General features: G+C 33.5%; 1 protein-coding gene across 1 annotated transcript in view; it reads left to right on the top strand.

Moving 5' to 3' along the window:
- The window catches only part of LOC115875151 (MOXD1 homolog 2), a 233,737-nt gene that overhangs the window by 1,233 nt on the left and 208,062 nt on the right, over positions 1 to 24,442 (top strand). The window lies entirely within an intron of this gene.

Raw genomic sequence — 24,442 nt, 5'->3', positions numbered from 1 at the left:
CTTCATTTCATCTTGGGACGGCGTTAAAAGATTTTATTTTTCAGTCATCAAATCTTCAACGGTTTTGAAAAGTTAATGTGAAATGTGTATAAAACAGGGATATTTGCTATTCAACATCACTATTTCACTGACAATTTTTTTGGTGTAAATTATTCTATATTCGCCAAAATTTTTGATATCACTTAGAACCTTCAGATTCTTCATTTTGTCTTGGAAATGCATTAAACGTCAGTCAACAAATCTGAATCTTCTTGTCAATTGTGGAAGAAAACTTTTCCCATATGGTGATTCAAAAAACTAAACAAATACTTGAAAACTTCGAAATACCTCGACGAAGCTAAAATAAAAATCAAAATATTCGTTGACATTTTAATTTTTCTGGCGCAGAATTGCCTTCAAATGCGAAGTTCCGGTAGGATTTTAAATTTGACGGTTGGTTTTGTGCTAGTTACGATGAGATGATGCTCGGTCCGACTGAATGAGGAAGTCGAAGTGGGGAATCATTTCAAAGATGCAGTTTTGCTGAATACGAAATTTCAACGGATTGTAAACCACCAAAATTTTTGTTTGGTTTGTTTTTGTAGGTTTCCCCAGTAAAAATCATATTTATTAAATGATTTATTTCATTCGATCTTCAAAAAACATCTACCAATATGTAATACCTGTGAGTTTTGATTAACTAATTTACAGAACTTATTCTAGTTCTTCTGTGAATATATTCATTCTTCATCGATTTCAACTAGCCATCCCAATGAGTGTTCTGCTTTTATTTTATTATTTTCATGTTACCTACTCGGTTACCTATATTTAGTGATGGTGTTTTGAGTTTGACAAAATTGTGGAAGTATTTTGAAATAGTATTTTCTTTAAAAACTCTGAGCCCTTGGGACCGGTAGTTTTTGAAAGGATACATTTTTCGTGCGATTATCAAACATTTTTTAAAATATAAAGTACGTACTCTAAGTATTGCCTAGGAAGGTCAAAAAACTTACGTTCTTTTTTTTTACTTTGTACTTTTTGGTTAAGATAATTCTCAGTAGAATATGGAACTTGAAATATCTAAGTAAAAAATACGATTAAGATGTCTCTATGTAATCGAAGTAGTCTAAGAAACTTTAATAAACGCTTTTCATAAAATTTATAAAAATTAAGAAATTCTTAATCCATTTAATTAGAGCCCCCAGAGATTTTGATAATAAATCAGAAAGACCAAATGGTACTCAATACAATAGTTACTATATATAATACAATGTTTCTCAGTACGTAGTCAGATAGTGGTACTATCAGTTAGTCAAAATATATTATCTTTAAGATGAGATCCATTCTAGACTGAAGATGATGGAAATTTCCTCAAATTATTTCCATGCAAAATTATTTTCTTGTAAATTTAAGGTCTATTTCCATATTTGAAATAGCTTTATTTACATCTATCGATCTTGATGGCATCACAATTGAATTATACTTATCAATAATTTAAACTTATTTCTTTATTAATTCAACAAAAAATACAAAAGAATTCGTTGTTTTATTTTGCTATGTATTATTTTAGTTGCAGATTCGCAAAAATGCACCGAAGAATAAAACACAATTTTTACCTCGGTGAGAAATTCTTACTGCGAGCTTCAAATTCTCGAATGCCAGCATATTTAACAATATGCGCCAACAAAAGCGTCACTTAACTTTACGTGACATATCAGGGAAATCTGCCTTTTGAGACGTGAGAGTCTTTCAGGTTTACTCTCAAGTAGGTTACTAACTCTTAGATACTCGAGCCGGCGTGACTATAATCAACATTTCATAAATTAGTTGTCTAGTTGTTTTTCAACGAACGGCGCCTATAAATAGTAAGATTCGTTATTAATCACAATAATTATCACACACTAATTTGAATATTATATTTACCTAAAACAATTACTTTTTTATTGATAATACTACTACATTAGAAAGCAAGCAGTAATAAAAGCCACTCAAACAGCAGAACAATAAAACTCAAATGAAGGAAGAATATGCAAGAGATGCTCATTGTAATTACTTGTAGAGTAAAGTTACTAAAGAATTACTCTGAAGATATTTAAAATTTAAATGACTCAAAATAAATTTAATGTTAACGTCAATATTTATCCGTGGCTCACTTTTATAAAACTTCAGACATATTTTACTGAAAGGACTCTCAGCCTGGCAACCACTTTTAATAACAATTTTTCATGTTGTAATATCCTTCGGGAGATTTAATTATTAAAAGCCTCATTAAATGAGACGCACAAAGAAAAACAAAATCATTTATTTAAAGGTCTAATCTCCTTCTTTATACCGCGGATTATCCTTCTTCCGGCATTTAAAATTATAAAGTATTTCCCCTTGCTTTGGAAGCTGCAAGATTACGGAGACAGATTTTTAAGTTCAGCGAAATTTTTGAAAAACTGTCCGAGGCAGGTAGAATTTTTAATTCCTTTTAATACGGTGACGTGACTTGATCAAAGAGACCTGAGGTTGAACTTAAAACTGATCCTAAAATATTTTAACTAAAAAAAAAACAGATAAATGACGCAAACAAAATGCATAATCTTTGTGGATTAATATTTTTGTATGACACAAACAAAATGCATAATCTTTGAAGATAAAACTATATTTGCTTTTAGTTTTACATTATGTAAACACTCTGCAAATTAATATAGCTATCAATATTCTTCAGATAAGACCTTTACAGTAGTTTTTCGGGTAAACAAAATATTACCTGACTCACTAAATAAACTACCCCAAACTATTATAGCATATTTTTGAAAAAATATATTAATTTGAAAAACAAAACACTTTGAATTCCCTGACTTACAGTTTTAAATAGTTTGGATACTGTGAAGGGAAATTCGAAACAATAAGCCTACGCGTTGATCTGCAATTTTAAGTCGGCCGACTATTTAGTTGCAAAAGTGAAAAAAATACATACTTATGGAGCCGATTATTTGATTGCATGCGGCTCCATAGGAATATATTGGTTACAAATTTGCAACTAAATAGTCGGCGGATTAAAAATTGCCTGTCAGCGTAAAGCTACGCAATGCAATCGGCTCCATAAAAATCTATTGTTTTCACTTTTGCAACTAAATAATCGGCCGACAACGTGTCAGTGCGTACCCTACCCTAATTATCCTAAAAAACCTCACGAGAGAAAGGCAGAAAAATGCATGCCTCATTTAGAAATATGTAATAATTACTTTATTCAAATAATTGTTTTGAGTAGTGTATTTTTTCACTTTTTGTAATATTTGTTTTTCATCTTCTTCTACTTTAGAATTTAGAATAAGTGGGAGGGGGGTTAATCTCTGCGACCTTAGAGATCTATTGTGTCCCCCTTTCTTGAGTTATAACTCATCATACAGTCCCAGGACTTCCTACGGAGACCCGTGTCCCTCACAGTCGAGGAGCTACGACCCAGGCCGGGTAGACGAAACGGTAGCTTGTGTCGCCTGTTGGTTTAGAGGTAGGAGGTAGGCTCCCGACCCTTGGAGGAGGTGGTAGCTTGTATGCCACTTGCGGAGGATAGTCTCACGCAAGTGTCAGCCACCTCTCCTATAGTTCTCTTTGGGTTTGGCCCCTTGGAACTTTCATTGTTACTGTTCCCAGTGTCGCTAGGGGGTTTCTCCACAGCTTCATCGGTGATGTTTTTATTACTATTATTATCAGATCTCATAGTGTTCCTATGAGTCGCTAGGGACAGTCGGTCCACTTCTACAGAGCCCCGCATGTAGAAGTAAGGGGTAAAATACAATGGGGTGCCCCCCGGTGCCCCAAGGTTGAGGCTATCCGTAGCCCCGCCCGGTATCGTTATATGTCTTGGTGCAATTCCCTGGCCACGACACTACAGTCAGGGACAAGACGATGAGTGAGATGCTTCTTAGACCAAGCCAAGTGCTAGGGGGGATTCCCCCCAGCACCTGACCAGGAGCTTCCCCACCAACGACAAGGTCTTGCATCTCCTAGGGGAAGTTCTTCTACTTTAATATATTATATTTTTATGATATTATGTCATTGTTATACTTATCGATCTATTGTGTCTCCTTTCTTAAGTTATAACTCATTATATATAGCCAGTATCTGAGACGGTTTTACAGAGTTTAGTTTTCCATCTCCGATATCAGTCGTACTAAAGTTTGTGGCGAATGGTTGTCGTCTTGGCGCACTCAGTGTGAAGAGGTGTTCTGGTGTTTCCCCATTCTCCCTCCAGAGCCTGCATTTGCTGTCTTAATTAGGCCTAAGGTCTTAATTTAATGAAATACTATATTCATTATACCCTGTTGGTAACAGAGTACACCTTATTGTACTGAACGTATTGACTGTACTCTTCGTACACTCGAAAATCGGCACCCAAAGCCACGCGTTGCCGTGTATAATAATAATTATGTAGGTACGATCTTCGTTAATAATTTTTTTAATAAATCAGTGGCAACCGAGCATCTTGGCATCTTTTTGTTTGTATCGCTTTGTATATCTACATTTATATAATTTGTCTTACGATTTGATACTCCTAACAATGTAACATCGATGATATTTGATTATACTGCCATGCAAATAGTAATTGGTCTCCGGTTGCAAACATTATCCCCAATAATTAAGGCACTTGCTCCTCTATATTGTCGAGTGTACTTGCTTAAGGCTTACGTGTACTGTATTAATTTGTACTAGTATTATGTTTGCCACTGGCAATATCTTAATAATTAATACATCTTCATATATAATATCACGTTAAGCCAACGAAAACCACATAGTATTTTCTAGGATTATAAAACTAAATATAGATCTTAACGAACGAGATAATCAAAATCGTATAAGCATTAACAAACAAAACTCGAAGGAATGTAATTTATGGCTGTAGTCAGTCAGTGAAAATCCGCATAATAAATCAGCATTTGTGATGCAGTGAATTATTAGGTTCGCTGTGCATTTTTAGCAAATTGAAAATTTGCATGTTACAGGCAGCGTTATTGCGAAATGTTTTATGCCAAATTATGAAAATAATAAAGCAGTGAGTTTAGTTTGGTGGGATATAACGGAATTTTCTGGGTTTGGATGATTTATATGGGTGCTGATAATGGAAAAGCTTTTATAAATCCATTTGGGTATTATTATATTGAGGCTTATAATCTGAATTGAATTGAAAAAATATGTATTAGTTTGTTCTCATATTTTTTCACGTTACTGAAGGGATTTTGTGACTAAAGCCACCAGATCAATGCAAGTTATTGATCCATTCATTTATATGTAATACGACCAAATATTAACTAAAGAGTGGTAATACAGAAATAATTAAGATAAATAAAGGTTCTACATTTTTCAATTCAAGAATTATTTAAATTATTATCATCTTTATACAGGTGAGGTTGAAACCTTTGGTGTAATTTATTTAATGTAATTAGATGACGTCATCGGTTTTATGACTAAAATTTAGTATTACATTTTATTTTTTAGTACATAGTAATAACTATTAAAACCAATGAGGTTCTGATAAACTAATGTTACATAAAATGAAACTTTATTGTTGAAATATAAAGTGTAGATTGTGGGAAACTATTGTCATTTCCTATTGTAACTCTAATAATAAAACCTCAATGTTACCCCACTAGATTGTATTTCTAAAAAAGTAGGTTTGGTCACACTCTTTAGACAAATATGAGCTTTTACTGATTTTGCTGGTCGTCTTATTGTTTCTCTGGTTTGTTTTACTCGATTACTTTTTTTAATATACAGGGTGCGTCTCAAAAGTGGTTCACTCCTATAACTTCTTTATTTTTTCAGTTAAAAAAATACGAGATTTGGTATGTTGGTATATGAAATAAATTAGGATTGATTGGCGGCATTCAGTTGTTTTGGTCACTTCCTGTTTCACCGGAAATTACTAAAACTTTTTATTTTTAAATAGAACCCTCGGAATTTTTTTTACTGTATTCGATATAAAATAACACTCAGAATGACATCTTCATATGTCAACTTTTGTTATGTGGTATTAACCAAGTGTGTGGTATCAAATTATTCGTAAAAAAGTGCTTTTTCTAAATATGCTAATGAACCAACCTCGTTACGTTTGAAAAAATTGAGATATGATTAAAAATACGATTTGGGCATTTTCTAACTGGCTTTTATTAAGCGAGAATGTCAAAAGTTGATATATTATATGTCATTCTATTCAGAATGTCATTTTCTATCGAATAAAGTAAAAAAAATTCCGAGGTACCATTTACCGAGTATCATTTAAAAATCAAAATTTTTAATAATTTCTGGTGAAACAGAAAATCAGCAAGAACAATGTCAAACCGTCAATCAATCCCAATTTATGTCATAAACTAACATACCAAATCTTGCTTTAGTTGAAATAATAAAAAAATGTATAGGGGTGTGAGTCGCTTTTGAGACGCATCCAGTTTGTTCTACTGTTTCTACCGATTCTCTTAAAGTTTTTAATAATCTGTTTTACCTGTTTGGGTCTCGTTTGGGTCATTTATACATGTATAAGAGTGATGGGTAAAGCTCAAACAACAGTAAAACAGAATGTAAAAATAGTAAAAGAAACAATAAAACAGATGTCAAAAAGAATAAAAGTAGTAAAACAATCAACAAAAACAGTAAAACAGCCAGCAAAATCAGCAAAAGGCTGGCCGTTCCCATACTTACCAACTAACCATGTGAGTGTGTTATGATCTTACATTGAAGTACGTAAATCTATCTTTAAGAAACATTATTTACGGTTTAGTACACATATAAAGAAAGATACGACACATACGAAAATTGATCGATGTCTGTTAATAACAGATTACTAATGGAACAAAAAATACCAATACGAAGAAACGAAACATTCCTATGGCACTGCGAACGAACGAATTTAATCGAATTAAACATTAACAAAGCTGGCACTAAGAGAAAAAACAAAAAAGCACTGTCAATCAAAAGCTCGAGTCGCACACATAAAGAGCCGCGCATCATTCCAAACACAACTCCAATCATGTCCAATTTGCAGTCTCATCTTAATCAATCTTGACCCATGCCGAGGCCTTCTTTGACCCACCTCCTCCTCCCGCGCCGCCCACCTTTGTCTACGGAGCGCGCCGCTCCATCTTAATATTTCATTGCCCATCAAGATCGCTGCGGTACCGTCCGGGGCGCAGCGGTGAGCAGCGTACGCAGGCAGTACCGTCCGTCGCTCACGAAATCGATTTGTCATTGGGACGGTGGGATATAGGCCGGCGATGTGATGGCTGGTTCAAGCTGGACTTACAAGAATTGGAACCAAAGAATAAAATAAAAACATAACATCTATAAATGTATACACCGGTTCCCATTAGAGCACCGAAGTTAAGCGACGTAAGGCGATACTAGTGGATGGACGGGTGACCGGTTCGAAACTCTATATCGTGCTGTTGTCCAATAAAGGCAAAAGTAGTTTATAATCATCTGCTGATGATGCTAACATGGTTAGCGAAACGCGCGTCCAGTGTAAAAGTAAAAGTGTTTTGGTGTATTGTGGTGATTTAGTGTAATTTTATTTTGCTGTGTAACACCAAAGGTTCCAACCCTCAACTGTAATAATTATTAGCGAATTGTGGATCCAGAGTTTTAATATGTTTTATTACAACTATTTGATACAACAAAATAATTTTCCATCCAAATTTACTTAATATTTTTTCTGTCATCACTTTATTAATGTCCTCAGTGTAGACCACAGATCTGTATTTAACAATTCTCTCGTCTATTTTACCCCCTCCCTTCCGCCGCCCGTTCCAGACATCAACTCCCTCTGGAAGCGGAGCAAGGATTAACGGACCCATGTATCCTCTAATATTTATGGCCCAGTCAGATGCAGTGTATGCGACCAGACTTGGTCCACAGTCCCGGAAACTATATGTATAGTCGTTCTATGCCTTTCATTGTACGGACCGTAGACAGTATTGTTCCGGGTCAGCCCCTTGGATTCAGGTGAATGTCATCATTGAGATTAGCAACTTTAAAAAATCCAATGAGTTTGAAATTATCATAAATTACAATTTAGTATAGTAATTCAATTTTATATTAAAGCTATATAGAATAAAAACAAATCATGAAAAAGCTTGATAAATCTGGGTGACTTACATTTTAAGTAAAGAGCGCCCCATTAAAAAAACTTAACATAGGTCAGTAGCTTAAAAATTAAAATATTAAGAAAAAATTAACAATCCTAGAGGATACTAATTTATCGGATATATTTAAAAGTTCGTTTTCCACAATATACAATTATATAATATAAAAAAAACTCGTCCTCCGCTTTGTATCAATCTATTCTCATCGTCTAACTTTACCCAAGAGAAAAAAGACGGTTCTTTTAAAACAATGAAGAGGACTGTGGCCAGGCCGTAACCTGTCGGTCACGATCGCCGCTTCAAATTTCATTACTCGATATGTCCGAAGACAATAAGGCCTTTATGGACCCGGGCATTAGATTAAACGTTTCTCTTCTTTATTTTGCTCTCCTCCTCCGCCGTCTGTTCGGATCTTGATGGACGGATGGGAGAACCGTACGCGAAATATGAGTTCGTCAGGCAGGTATGCTACGTGAAAAATTAATGTATTTTCTTGTTTCGAGGCATTATTATGTTGTCTACGTTCCCAACATCACTACAGTTTTCTTACAATTGTTATTTTAGTTTGGTTAAGTTTTTTCTTTTTCTTATTAATTTCTTTATCAAATAGCTTTTTGGTTAAAGATAAGTTAAGTCGAGATATCTGAGTGATTTGATGTCAACCGATCAAATCACTATACCACGGAAATTAAGGAGGCCATGCCAGTTTCATCTTTCTAGGAAGCTCTGAATAGAATAGCGGCTATCATCGAGATTGAGTATTCGAATAGAATGAAGAATGTTTAGGAGGGGAGTTATCACCGCGACCTTACAGATCTATTGTGTGTTCCCTTTTCTTGAGTTATATCGAGTTATAACTCATCATACAGTCTCAGGGCTTTAACAAAAGCCAGTATCTGAGACGGCTCCACAGAGGCCAGCTCTCCATCCTCGACATCAGTCGTACCGTAAGTTCATGACACGAACGGTTGTCTCGTCTCGGCGCACTCAGTGATAAGGTGTTCTGGTGTTTCCCCAGTTTCCCCACAGAATCTGCATTCGCCGTTGTTTCTTAGCTTCAGCCTACTGAGGTGTTCGGTGAGGAGACAGTGTCCTGTTAGAAACTCCGTGACAATCCGAAGATTGTTTTTACTTAAATCAAGGAAAGCCTTTGATTTTTCCCGGTCGTAAGTTCTGAGGAACTTTTTCGAGTGTCTTAGACCGTTGAAGGACACACATTCCAGGTTACGGATGGAGTCTTCCAGATTCTTCAGTTCCGCTTTTAGTTGGTTCCCGCTTGGAAAACAGAACGGTTCTGGAGTTCTGGCGTTCGCTCCTTTTCTAGCCAGATCATTTGCTTTTTTTTGGTGAGCAGGCACCCAGAGTAGGACGACTTTATTTTCTTTGCCTAATTTGTTGAGCTTCTCAACGCATTCTTTGACCAATTTCGAATTGATGGTTACAGCGTTTAGTGCTACTTGACTATCGGATAAGCAGCACTAAACATGCGCATTAGAGTAATTTACATACAAAAACATGACAAAACTGTTTTAACCCTCAAAATGTAGATATATTATAAAGAATAAAAATATCCACGACACATCCAATTAAGTATAATTGCGCGCGTTAAATTCTAATCCGTCATCTTTTAAAACGCCATCCCCGACGCGACGTGCCGCTTACCCGAAATTACATCGCATAAATAGGTACCTACGCAAATACAACTTATAATTACTTTCCGAGCTCCTCTTCTTTCGCTCAACAGCGTATAGCCATGCATGTACGTATGCGAGACGCAACCGCAACATTAATATTGTCGTTCCTAATTTAAATTATCATCAATCATGTCGGACGGAGGAAAAAAGAAGAGGCACGGAGAGGCAGGAGGGAGGAGACATGTAAAAATGAGAAAATATTAACAAGTATCTCTCTCGACCCACACTAGCTCTCGTCGCACACGTGTAAACGATCAAAAAGATGAGGCGACCCAAATGAAAAATGATTTATTGTTTTTAAAAGGGGCAACGGTTCAAGACGGAATAACTTGTAGAGGTTTTTTTGATGAGAACAAGGATTATTTTACTTGTGCTAGATCAGGTTGGTGTGTTTACATAGAACTTAACCTTAATTACAATCTTGTTAGGCCTGATTTTGATTTGATGGGAAACACGTAATCTTTGTCTCGAAATAATGGAATTGTTAAGTGGATTGTGTAGATTTCTTTACAAAATAAGATTGTTTAGATCACTTAAGAAATTGTAAATAAATATTTATCCAATAGCTAGTACTTATACAGACATTACTCACATGTATACATGCATATAAAATAAATAATAACACACGCGTGAGTTTTTGAAGTTACAACAAACTAGAGTGTTATAACTTCAAAGCCACGCCATTTTATAGAAATTATTAAGCTTAAATTACTAATTTAATTATTTATTTAAATTAACATTAACATTAAATGAAAATGATTTTTTTTGTATATTCAGAAATTGTAAAACCTTGTATGCTTCCAGATGCTGTCCCTCTACTGCTTGAAATAGGCTCTGTCATTACAACGGCTCGTTCTGGATCACTTATAGCATCTTGAATCTTTTTCGCAATCTCTATTTTATTGTTGATGGACTCTTCGATATATCCTTCCTTAACCGTTGCAGATTGCCATCCGTGTCTTTTTAACGTATTTTTGTCTGTTCACTCCTGCATTTGCCAGTAATGTAGCGGATGATCTTCTCATACAATGGCCAGTGTATTGCTCAGGATGTTGTAGGCCCAAGTACTTGCGGAAGATCTTCCTGAATCGTTTTTCTTTAAAATCTGACTTGCTGGTTGATAATTAATTCACTATTTTATCGCTAAAAAATCGCGATTTATCTAAATGACGTCTTAATGTCAGTTACTATGCTCATCTATATTGCATAGTAACATAAACGCACCCTGATAATTTATCAATTTGCAACAAGGAATGTAGAACTGGTAGATCCTTTTAAATCAATTATTCTTTAGAGATTCGAAATGAAAGGGTTCTGCTGTTGGATAAAATTTTGTAGGGCATTCGCGTGTTATAACATATAAGTCATTTGAGAAAATTAGCGTGACTCAGAGAATAGGTACATTAAAGAAATGCTAACTTCATGTTAAAAAATGGAAACAGACGCCACCTGGTGTCGCCTGGCAGTACTAGCTAAATTGAGGGGAATTGGAGGGGCGGGGCTTAAAAGAGGGGAAATTTTTAAAAAAATACTTTTATAAGTATCACTGACTTACTGTTTAAAGTTAATAAACATATTTTTTATTACTTTAATATAATTTAATGTATTAAAAAATATGTCTATTAACTTTACACACCAAATCAATGATATTATTAAAGACTTATTATTTTCAGAGAAAATTCATAGTAAATAAATTACACATTAGTAAACAATATCATTTATTTTTTAGAGCTGCGATTTATATTACAATAATATTGAAATATATATATATTTTTTTAACAATGAAAAAGAATATCCCGGAACCTGAAAAAGAAAGATGATCGATTAATGACTTAAATTAGTTCAAAATACATTTTGCAAATAAACTAGTGAATTGGAAAGATAAACATACTATTAAAAAGACATTTTAGTAGTATGTTATCATCTATTTACTGATAATACATTACATAAGTATATAATAGGTAAATAACATGCATAAGGCACTATGATACAACTACCTGTATCATGATAACACACTAATATGACAAAAAATATATGCTAATTTAAATTCCTTTAATGATCTAATGAAACACTATCTAGCCTCAATGCATGCCATTCCAAAGGCAAAAAAAACTGTTATACTAAATAAATATGAGCTGAATAAAACATAAACCAAGCCAACGTGCATAAACAACCAAAAAATGCATCAAAAAATACTTTTATCAGATCATACCCTTGGATATATTATGTATTTTATATATCGCACATCCCGTTCAAAAGTTTACTAACTTAAAATAGAGAATATAGAGAACATTGTCAGGAGAAGTAAAAGAAAATTTAAGTTAAGGCAATATGCTCCTTTTTGCATATTAACGGCCAAATAATATTATGTTGATTTAATAAAATTTTACTGGCATCCTTCTGAGGTATAAATCAGATTAAAAGGACATTGTTTTTTTAATAATTGTTTGTTTTGTAAACATTTTTTGAAGACAATACAGTTTTGAACGGGCTGTGCGATATAAACAAGGATCTTACTATTATTTGAGGTTAGAAAGTATTTAAATAATATAAAACATAATCAAAATCATTTTTCATCATAAATTATAGAGGTACTTACGTGTTTTGATATTATTATCAGGAAATAATACGTTTAGTTAAACAGGTACGCTGCCAGGCAAGTTCTATCGGCGGGTCTTTGCAAGAGTTGAAATCTAAAAATACAAAAATACGTTTACATCTTAGTTGTATTTACGAATAAAGTATTTGTGTGTAATTTCTGACTTACCAGTTAACTGAATAATCGCATTAAATACATCCAAATGGTAATTTAATATTGTAAAAAGCAAAATTGTTTTAAATCACTTGCCAGGACAGCCCGGCCAGCTTCTTTGTTGACAAAATGGCCGCGGTATCATGATTTAAGCAATGTGAGTGACAAAGAAAGCCAATGCCTGGCAGATGTTGCTTTCTTTGTCGTTGGTCCTGGCACGTTTAAATTTGACTGTTGCCTGTTTTCCCATACAAGTGACACCCCCGTGGCGTGACTTATATGTAAGATAACACACTAGTACCTACAATAAATAACTATTGTCCAATACATGTATAAAAAATACAGCAAAAAAAAAACAGTTCACTATACGTACATTTCAAGACGAATATCCTTATAAAAATGATAAAGAGAAAAACATGTTTTCTTCATATTCAGTCCGAGTTTTCAGTAAATATAGACTAAAACTGTCGTATTTTACGTCTTAACGAGCTCCAGTTCCATCCCGTCACTTACCAACGCCGCAGAAAGCTTCGTATTTCATTAACTTTGCTCGGTGACAAACCCGAACCCTCCTCATTAATCAAAACTTTTTGATCTGCCAGCGCTAAGGACCAGGCCAGACGACCGCTGTTGCTGCGAGACACAACAAGATGCGCACAACTTTAAAAATTAAAAAAAAAAAAAAGCCCAGATAGTATACACGGTGTATTACATTAGCGAAAAATTTTGTCTTGCTGAACTACACGACGTCATATCTCGAAATCTAAAAAAATCGATTACTTCCGCAGATATACGAAAAAAGTCCAATTTTTTCGTATTTTGTTTTAATTTTTTTCTAGCTTTAGTTGAAAAGATATGGCAATTTAAATTTTGTGTTTCAATTTCTTCAATATTTTCTTTTTTGGAGGCAAATTTAATATTAAAAACAGGTTAAACTAAATGAGGAGTATCTTTCTAGATGCATTTTCTCCATTTTTTCGAATTTTGGAAAACAAAGAAAAACTGCTACGCTTTTTGCATGAAACTTACCGAAAATACCTACTTAAAAAATGGATAAAAATAGTACAACTACATGTGAAAACTCTAGTTTTGATGATATCCGAAAAAGAATTGAAAAAAAGCTGTTGAGTTCATATCCCTAACTATATTCCCCCAGTCGTAGTTTGGTTTATTATTTTAAGTAGTATTATTCAAAAAATAGAGAAGTTGTAAGTACTGAAAAACTCTTTATCTGAGAGTGACAAACAAACACCAGTATGTCCACAGCACAAAAGGACATACTTCTGTTTATTTGTTTGCTGCCAATGGACATACATTACATAGAAAGTCAAAGGTATTTTCGCCATTTAGTGGGATAAAATGAATTGAGATCCTTGTTTCTGACATAATATTGTAACTCTGTGTATGTAGTTTGCAATGCAACTAGAGAAGACTAGAGAAGAGCAACTAGACAAGACTATATAATATATAGTCTTGTCTAGTTGCTAGTTATATATTATATAATAGCTCTAAAAGCCTAAAAGCTCTAAAAGCCTAAAAAAAGTGTCTTTTTGTATACAGAAGGCCTTCTCTGTTGATTCCCGCATCTTTATAACTTTTTCTAATACTACACTAAACAACTGGAGATAGTGGATCCCTCTATCTTAATGCGTCCCTAATTATAAATTTTTTGTTGTTTTCTTGTTTACTTTGACTTCATTAACTGTCTTTTGGAGTGTCAATTTTATCATCTTGGTCAGTTTCTTGCTAACCCCTAATTCTGTTAATGTTCTAAACACCTCCGTCCTTTTAACTTTGTCATATGCCTGCTGAAAGTCGATAAATAGGAGCCGAATTGTCTGTTTTCCGTATTCACAACTCTCCGTTTGTATTTCTCTAAGGGTAAATATTTGGTCAACGGTACTTCTTCCTTTCCTAAATCCACATTGGTACTCTCCAATTTTCTCATCAACCTCTTCCACTATTATTTCTTTGATATATTATGTTGCCAGTAATTTATACGACAAGAGACTAAGATTTATAAAAATGGACAAAATGCACCGTAAGTCTGCTCCTCAAATAATCTTCTTCATCTCGAGTAGTTTTTGTATATCGATAATCTTAGAACTAAAAAGTAAACTATTACATAATTTACTTTTGTCAAATTATACCTCCGCTACATGAAACTAAAATTTTGTAGACATTTCGTAAAACCACCCTGTATAAGAACTGAGGACATAACATAAGACTGCTGTATCGTTTAAATCTTACCAGACAAAGCTGTGAACACCGAGGACGTCAATGCGTAGCATCTTCATTTATCATTTCGTTGGAGACGTCATTTGAGGGACGTGCTGTTAAAAGCTTTAGCTTGTAATGCGCGAGTGAGACGTTGCGCTTTATAATCCAGAATTATAAGTTGTGGGAGGAGTCGTGTTCGTTTAAATGGATAGGGTGTGGAGAAAAGCTGGTCTCCCGCAAAGAAACTTGTTGAATCTGGCTGATGAAGTTTCAGAGAAAAAAAAAACATAATAATATAGAAAATTACTTCATTTTTAACAAAGGCTGTATAAAGAAATGACCAATAAAATATCGATGTTTTCATTTTTAAAACATTTTGTAATAATTAAAAATTCTAGACCAAACTTTTGCTAAACATTCAGCATCATCATCTTATTCAGTGAACATAATTCCAAATCTAATTATCTGCTGCTGATGGGAGGGGGGAAATAGTCTATTGTGTCCCCTTTTTTGAGTTACAACTCATCTCAGGGCCAGTATCTGGGACGGTTTTACAGAGGCTAGTTCTCCATCTCCAATATCAGTCGTACCAAAGTTTCTGGTATGAATGGTTGTCGTTTAGGTACACTCAGTAATAAGGCGTCCTGGTTTTTCCCCATCTCTTCACAGAATCCCCATCTCCTCAATCTACTGAGGTGTTCATTGAGGAGACAATGTCCTGTTAAAACTCCGTGGCAATCCGATAATTGTTCTTAATTCGTTGGCTTTTTGATTACCTTCTATCCCTTGGCGGGCAGAGGGCACTCAGAGTAGTAGGACTTAAGGCTGCTTGACTATCGGATAAGATGATCAGTTCTTGTATCCGATATTTTCTATTTAAGATAAGTTGTAGGCATCTTTCGATAGCGTAGATTTATGCCTGAGGCATGCTTGGGTAGATGTCTATTGATTCGGAGTATTTCGTTTTTCTGTTTTGGTTTCAAAAGCACTGGTATACCACGTTATGGTTTTTTAACTTCTAAGAAAATGTTTCTCTCTTCCAATTATTTTTGTTGCTCAATACTACAGAGTGTTTCCCAGAGTTGTACATTCTTGGTACATCCAATGAGAGTTTCAGGGGTGAAATTTTTCATTTGAGGGTGTTCCAAGCTTCTGACATACAGTATACTAAAATCGTTTGGTAAGTCTTCTTTTTCGAAACAAAAATAAATAGATGCAGCAAATGTCATTTGTAAGAACGACAGGAGCGTGTATAAAAATTTTAAGCTAAACTACTAGATAATGCTGTTACACCGATACGATATTTTCATTTATTATATTCGTGGGACACGCTATACACGACAATTTGTTAAAAGCTTTAACTTGTAATGCATAAGAGAAATGCAGTGCTATTTATAATCCATAATTGTAAGTTATAAGTTATATTCAGTTAAATTTATTGGATAAGAGAGATTTTTTTAATCAGGAAAATAAGTTTCCCTTTTTCTGCAAATTTGATTTACAAAAAGAAACAATATATTCTGAAAACATCAAAAATAATTTTCCAAAACTTCAATACCTGGTTCAAAGCCAACTCTGATATGGTGTTATTTCAGTTTGAATATGCGGTAGTTCGCAAGTGATATGGTCCTTAACAAATTCTTTTTAAATTGGTCTATATCTAAATAACTTAGGATATTATTTTTACAGTATTTTGAGATGCTTTACATGCTTGAAATGAAAGTTGGCCACTAAATAGAGCTTGGTATTTAGATTCAGCCATCACTAAGAACACCAAACTAAAACTGCTGAACTCGCTTGTTTTCCCGATTGCTACGTATGGGGCGGAAACATGGACGCTGAAGAAAAGCGATACCAGGCGAATAGATGCTTTTGAAATGTGGGCATATAGACGTCTGCTACGTATACCTTGGACAGCCCATCGTACGAATGAGTCAGTTCTCCAAGAACTAAACTCACAACTCAGCGTCTCAAAAAAAATAAACCGATGTTTTCTGACATATATTGGTCACATTGCTAGAAGAACGGACTCACTGCAGCTGCTAATAGTCGAGGGAAAGGTAGAGGGAAAGCGACCACGAGGAAGATCACCTACCCTAACCTAATCGGCCAAGGCCTTCATGAAACCGTCAGCATGGCTCAAAACAGAGCGGACTGGCACAATACGATAAAAACCGCTACAGGAACATCATAGTCACTAATCCCTCTTCAGGGAAACGGACCAAAGAGAGAGATTTAGATTCAAAATTCTAAGTAATGCGTAGAAGAGTTCATAAAATAATTATAATTAAATTAAATTAAGTTATTAAGTCATTAAAATGAAGTAATTTTTATTATTATAATCTAGAAAATTAATAAATCATGAAGAAACTTCACAAATTTGATAGACGTACATTCTAAAGAAATCTAAGTAGATAAAAACAGAAATCATTGGCCTAATAAGATCATTTCTTATTTTAAAAATGCATCTCTAAATGACGCCACTGACAAATTTAATTGCTAGAAGCTGCAGAGACACAGGCAGTGGAATGGAGTTCATCCATTCGCCTTTTTATTAATTATTTCGTAAGAGACGTTATTTCAGAATACAAGCTGTTAAAAGCTTTAGCTTGTAACATTCAAGCAAGATGCAGAGCTATTTAAAATTTAGATTGATAAGTTGCATAATAGAGTATTAGAGAAGATGTCTCAAAGGCATTAGAGAAAAGTCCGATTTCTACCAAGAAAATTGTTGAATTAGTATCTATGAGTAGCTTTCAGAATAATGTTTATATGAATAACAAAACGGTATTTCCTATTCTAAAAATACATACCTATATGTTTGAAAATGGTTCCATTTTGAGTATATTAAGTTTAAAATCTATATCAGAGTTCTGGTAAAGTCAAACAGTGTAGAGATTGTATTTAGAGTGTTTTCATGAATTAGAACTGCTGGCAGAAGAAAATAGAGTAAATTATTCTCAGTTTTGGGGCCGAAACCGAAGGCCGAAGACTTTTTTGTGCGGGTGCCAGATATTACAAGCATTAAAGAAAGAAATTGCTTTATTGTCATAAAAAAATTAAACAATTTTGTTGACAAAGCTTAAAAAAAAAGAATATAAAAAACATACAAAACTTCACTTAACAATAAAAAAAATATATAAAACTAATAGCAAACATACAAAACTAAAACAATACTTTATACAATTATAGAAATTGTACATTGTCAAAAATTTATTTAATTAAATATAAATAAAATATAAACATACATGTAAATAAACAACTGTATATAATGTCAATACTAAATTTAAATGGATAGAAAACAAAATCATTTCTTAAATTTAGTGAATGTGTGTTAAATTTAGAACCCTAGATATTAATAAAAAAATCGTTAACCGCGTAAAAGGCTTTCTCCAGTAAGTATGATCTCAAGGCTCTGCGAAATGCAGGAAAGGATGAAATGGAATTAATTTCAGATGGCAGATGATTGTGCATTTTTTTTGCATTGTACAATATGGAACTCTTTACATTGTCATATACAATTTTATAAGTCGTGTTCCACAGATCCTAGGCCAAGAAGGGACGTAGGACGTCCCTTGAATGCTGATATTTCAGAACAAGTGATGAAGGTTGTCCATTATTATCGGGACAATGGACAACAATAATATACCCTGAAAGAGTTGCAAGATATTGCAGGTCATATTGAACTTTATCATTGATTTTCAACTCCTCATTGATGTTTGTTACTTATAAATTTATTATGCAATTTTCTTTTGTTTACAACGCTTTCCGGAAATTTCAAAAAAGCGGAAAAGGCCACTCACGAATAGTTGTTTCTTTCATTAATACTAAACTTTCTGAGTTGCTTAAAGAGACTCTATGAACAACTGTTAAAAAAATCTTGACAAATAAGCTATTATTAGTGAAAATATGAATTAGTTTGTAAAAATCTGAAAATTATTGGGCCGAGGAATATTGAAGACAAAATTCAAACCAATTCCAAAATGTGATTCCAAGATGAGCTGTCAATTCTGCCTTTTAAATGAACTTTGAGTCATCAAAAAATATTAAATTTTAGCCGAGTTAGGGAACAATGTGTCATATCAATCAATGATCCGCTTATGAAATCTAACTCCGAAGCACCGTCAAGATTTGGAGAGAAAATTCAGGTATCTTGGAGGCGGAATATCTCGAAAACTACTTCCGTAAAAAATGATAAGGGCTATTTTTAATAGGTAATTACCTAAACTTCATTTTTTATTCCAAGAAAAATTTTGTAAATTGCATATTTTTGCAGATATTAGGGGCCATTTTTTGGTTAAAGCTGGCCGAGCACGGTGTTAATGTTGTAATTTTTTACGGTGTAATTTTTCCCCTAAAATACTCCCCAAAAGGTACAAAATCAACCTAAAAAGTCATGGTCGACGAGGCAAGTAGCTGAGTAAATTTAATTAGTTTTAAAAAATAATCAATTTGGTTTATGTACCTAGTTGGATACATGTGCAAACACACGCACATGTATAACAAACAAGATAATATTTCTTCAGTTGATTTCACGCTGCGTACAGGAATTTAAAAAACACAAACTACATATCTTAAAACAAATAAAATAGTTTTAACGAGCTTTCTTTACAAACTAAAGATAGAATCAAACATACTAATAAAATTAATTGGCTTTCTTGCGTAACTGGTATCGTAAATGCTTAATAAATTTATCACCAGCTTTATAGCTTTATTATCTATCAAGTTTTTTCACCGTAACTTTTTTAGGTTCCCTGTTTCTAAGTTTAGAAGAGTTTAAATATAATTAAGAGTTTAATTACATTTTATTTTATTTTACAAATGAGGGGTTCAGAAGTGAACTGGATCAAGTCCTCCTAAGATGATTATGGAGAAAATGAGAGTTAAAGTTTTTTAATGTTACTTAATTAAAATAAAGCAAGCTAGAAAAGAAAACTTGACACAATGTTTTATTATATTTTAAATCGTATAATTGCAAACGAAAGTAACTCAAAATACAACTGTGGTCATTTTTAAGAATATTTGTTCATACTTTTTTGAACTTGAACCATTTTGTCTCTGAAAATATTTGAAATCTTAGATATAAATTGGTTCATCGGTACATTTTTCTTCGTCAATAAGGGATTTGTTGAGCTAGATTTGATAGCTAAAACAATAGTGTTTTCTTCGATTTTTATGTGTTGCCTTTAGAGTTTGTTACGTTACGTCTATATGAAATGATTTTTCTTCCTCGTTCAGTTTTATTCAGATCAACATGTCAGATATCTAAGTATTTGTAATAAAAACAGCCTTGTTATTACTACACCAACTTGTTGATGTAGTAATAGTGAAAATAACGATAAATCAAACTATACTTCCAGAATCGATAGAATCAGACCTTTCAGATGGCTGATTGCAAAAGTCAGAACCATTTGCACCACTTGGTGCAAATGGTTCTGACTTTGTTTCATTTTCATCCATTTTATCAAAAAAAGTTTTTTTTTGAATCTAAACTTTAGCACGTTTGTTAAATTTTATGAACTTGATCCATATCACTTCTGAATTTTTTTTAGAATTTAGAATGAGTGGGAGGGGGGTTAATCACTGCGACTTTACAGATCTATTGTGTCCCCCTTTCTTGTGTTATAACTCATCATACACTCCCAGGGCTTTGACAAAAGCCAATATCTGGGACGGTTTTATAGAGGGTAGTTCTCCATCTTCAATATCAGTCGTACCAAAGTTCATGGCATGAATGGTTGTCGTCTCGGCGCATTCAGTGATGAGGTGTACTGGTGTTTCCCCATTTTCCCCGCAGACTCTGCTTTCGCCGTTTCTTCTTAGATTCAATCTACTGAGGTGTTCATTGGGGAGACAGTGTCCTGTTAAAAAACCCGTGACAATCCGAAGATTGTTCTTACTTAAATCCAGGAATATCTTTGATTTTTCTTGATCGTAAGCCCTCAGAAACTTCTTCGAGTGTCTTAGACCGTTACAAGATTCCCATTCCAGGTTGCGGATGGGGTCTTCCAAGTTCTTGAGTTCCGCCTTGAGTTGGTTACCACTTGGAAAGCAGAACGGTTCTGGCCCAGTTAGTGGAGTGTTCCTTATCATTGCCTTCTATCCCTTGGTGAGCAGACACCCAGAGTAGGAGAACTTTGTTTACTTTGCCTAATTTATTCAGCTTCTCTATGCATTCTTTGACCAATTTCGAATTGATTGATACTGAGTTGATCGTTTTTAACGCTGCTTGACTATCAGATAATTCACTTCTGAAAGGAACCAACAGAATATTCAGAAACCAAACAGAAACAGGCTATCGCTGCTTAATGCGTGAAGTCTGACTTGATTCGTTTCTCTACTGGAAAAAAACTATATTTTATAAACGTATGAGTCTTCGTACGTTTATAAAATACATTTTATCTTAAACTTATTATCTTAAAATAGTAGGAAATTGGACTTGATCCATTTTAATTCTGACCACTCCAAATTTCTTAAGAATTATTTACTTAATTTTTGTGTGAGCAAAATTAATTCAATTCATGCCTTCTCTTTTAATTTCAAATATCTAATTACTTGAATAATTTTAAAGGTTCTTTTAAATTGTGAAATAATCATTTCTACGTTTTATTTACATCACTAAAATTTAATAAGCTGCTCACGAATTTTAGAGAACGATTATCTGCATTTTGGGATCTCATGTTATTAGAGTTTCTCTTTCTCATGCCACAAGAATTTTAATCGACATAAATCAACACATTTCGTGTGTAAATCACGCGTTTTTGATTTTATGAATTCGTTAACGAGAGAGAATTCTTTTACGATTCCATCAAACGAACGACACCTGAGGCGAATGAATCAGGAAAGAAAAAATACCGACCCTAGTGGTATCTGATGACGATCCTAGAAAGCGATATTATCGGCCAATTAACAAATTCATTATATCCTCCGTTCCGAAAAGATATTTGACACTTTTTATTTTCTAATTGAAATATGAGAGTTTAAAGGCGCGACCACACAGGGTTGGGTCACATAGAAAATTGAATATTTTATTACGTAGTAAATTACTATAGAGTAATAAATTACATCATTTTATTTTTTATAATTATTGTTAAGTTGAATACTGAAGAGTATTTTTAAATATTATTATTATGTATTTTTAGTTTATTTTAATAGTTTAGAGACAGAAATTTCAACAGATACACTGAGAGACGTAGAAAAAAAAAACAGTAGATAACTTTTAAACATTATTGTTTTTCGAAGTATTCTCTGCGAAGAGAAATGCGTTATTTTCGGGTTCATAAGATATATGTTCGGGTTCATCTCGCAGTTAGTGGAAGAAATTAGTGGTTTCAATTACACTTTATACTTTTTAGTTTACGATCATTCACATTAGTTAGTTGTATCCATAGAGAAAGTCTAATATTTAGATTATAAAACAATCAACTTTTGATTTCTAACCACAATTTCTCTTGGCGAAAGACAATCAAAGGCCAAAATGACATTTGTAGCAAATTTTGAAGTATAAAAAAGTCAAAAGTTTGATAACTTTTTCTACTAATTGAAAATGTCTACCACTAATTTTGACGTTCTGAATGCTTACATTGAAATTAAAGGAATAAACTTCGACGCTAATTGAAACAACTAATTTATTCCACTAATTGCGAGGTCCTGAATGAAGCTTTACTCCCCTCCCAAATATTCTACATTCTATATCTGGGTGAATACAAATCAGAAATCAGGGAAAAACATTTTACAGGCCTAGTAGACTTATTACTGTAAAACCTTATTTTCTGGACTGAAATTAAGTATGCAAAGATGTGTTTTATGATAAGGTATGAAACAGAATATATTTACCCATCCCTGGTCTTAAAATATTAAGGAAAACCGAGTTTCTCCCTCGATGGTGCCATTTAACGATTTGATTAATTAAAAAAATCGACTAAAGAACTTTATTCAAGCATGGCGAGATGCTTCAGGACGCGTTACGTAAGAAAAAGGTACTGCAGTCTGCAGTACCGTAGGTAACAGTAGGTAATGGTGTAGACTTGGTCGGTTTGGTTTTGTGGTTTGAAAAGAAGGGACTTGGTTGGTTCGATAAAAAGGTCGTTTGCCTGGTGAAGCAGCAAGTTGAAAAACGGATTTCAATTTAAATATCAATTTTCGGCTTTTTTTTCTTAAATTTGATGGTACTTTTTTGGTTCCCGTTCCCGAAATTGCTTGTTAAATATTAGTTTCACTTTACACAGTGTGTTTTATTGTATATTCTTTTTTGGAATCTTCTGAATCTTAAAAAGGCAACGTAGCAACAAATAATCAGCAATCGTTTTATTTTTGATACAAAAAGACTCCTAAAATATTCGTTTTAATTCGTTAAAGCTTAAGGCAATTGTGCGCATCTTTTGTTTCCAAAAATATTTCCACCAAATGTTTCTTTCGTCTGAAATGTTTTGTCATCAAGGCCAAACGCGAAATAACAAACATGCACCAACTGTCACCAGTCTTTTCTTTAACGGTAAGAGCTGTAATTTAATATTAGCCAAGAAACGGTTATTTATAAATCGGAATATGATTGATGATGTGCCGACTTGGTGCTAGTTGTTGTGTCTCTTGTTCAGGCGTTAGAGGAAATAATCATTAACTTCGGATATATTTTTAGTTTGTGAAAAATTAGGTTAGTTTTAAGTAGTATAAATAATGGCTAAATTAGTAATATATTTATAGCAACATATTTTTAATGACATATTTTGTCAAATGACACTGTAATTTCAATAGCAATACCGGGTGCATCTCAAAAGTGGCTCACCCCTATAACTATAATAACTATAATTTTTTTCAGATAAAAAAACAGATTTGGTATGTTAGTTATGACATAAATTAGGATTGATTGACTTACTCAATTCTTTTCGGTCACTTCCTGTTTCACCGGAAATTACTACAACCTTAGATTTATAAATGGCATCCTCGGTATTTTTTTTTTACTCTATTCTATAGAAAATGACACTCTGAATAGAATGATATATCATATGTCAACTTTTGACATAGTTGCTTAAAAAATATCGTATTTTTAATGAAGGGGCCTTGGAAAAATAGATTTGATCGTCTAAGGTTTTTAGTGTCTTGTCCTGACCTGTTAAAAGATGCCCAAATCGTATTTTCAATCACATCTCAATTTTTTTATATGAAACGGGTGTAGCCCATTGGCGTCTTTTTTTATGAATAATTTGGTACCACACACTTGGTATTTCGAGTCAAATTGTTGTTATGAACCGTTTTTTACAATCTCAAATAAACTATATGCAAAAATGTCAAAAAAAGACATCTGATGTGTCATTCTATTCATTTTCTATGGAATCAAACTCAAAAATCGTCAAACTATTCTAATTTATGTCATATACTAACATACCAAACCTCTTTTTATTATATGAAAAAAATAAAAAAAACACTTTTGAGATGCACTATATCCCGTTTTTCCAGTAAAGGTTGTGTCAATAAGTAGTGAAGAAGAATTTATAATTTGTTCGTATATAAGTTGTTTACCCCAAAATTTCTAAACTCTTTTTTAACTACTCGAAATACAAAATCTCTTGAGCATTATTACATATGTTGAAGAACCTTGACATGTTGAGACAGACTTTTCAGACCATAGTTAGAGTAATGAACAAAAAATTTAATAGACTGAAGGTAGAAAAAAG

The sequence above is a fragment of the Sitophilus oryzae genome, unplaced genomic scaffold (assembly GCF_002938485.1).
Source record: "Sitophilus oryzae breed Bouriz unplaced genomic scaffold, Soryzae_2.0 scaffold_1350_pilon_pilon, whole genome shotgun sequence".
NCBI lineage: Eukaryota > Metazoa > Arthropoda > Insecta > Coleoptera > Curculionidae > Sitophilus > Sitophilus oryzae.
Note: the sequence above shows the minus strand (reverse complement) of the source record. Positions and strands in the feature narration are given on the sequence as shown.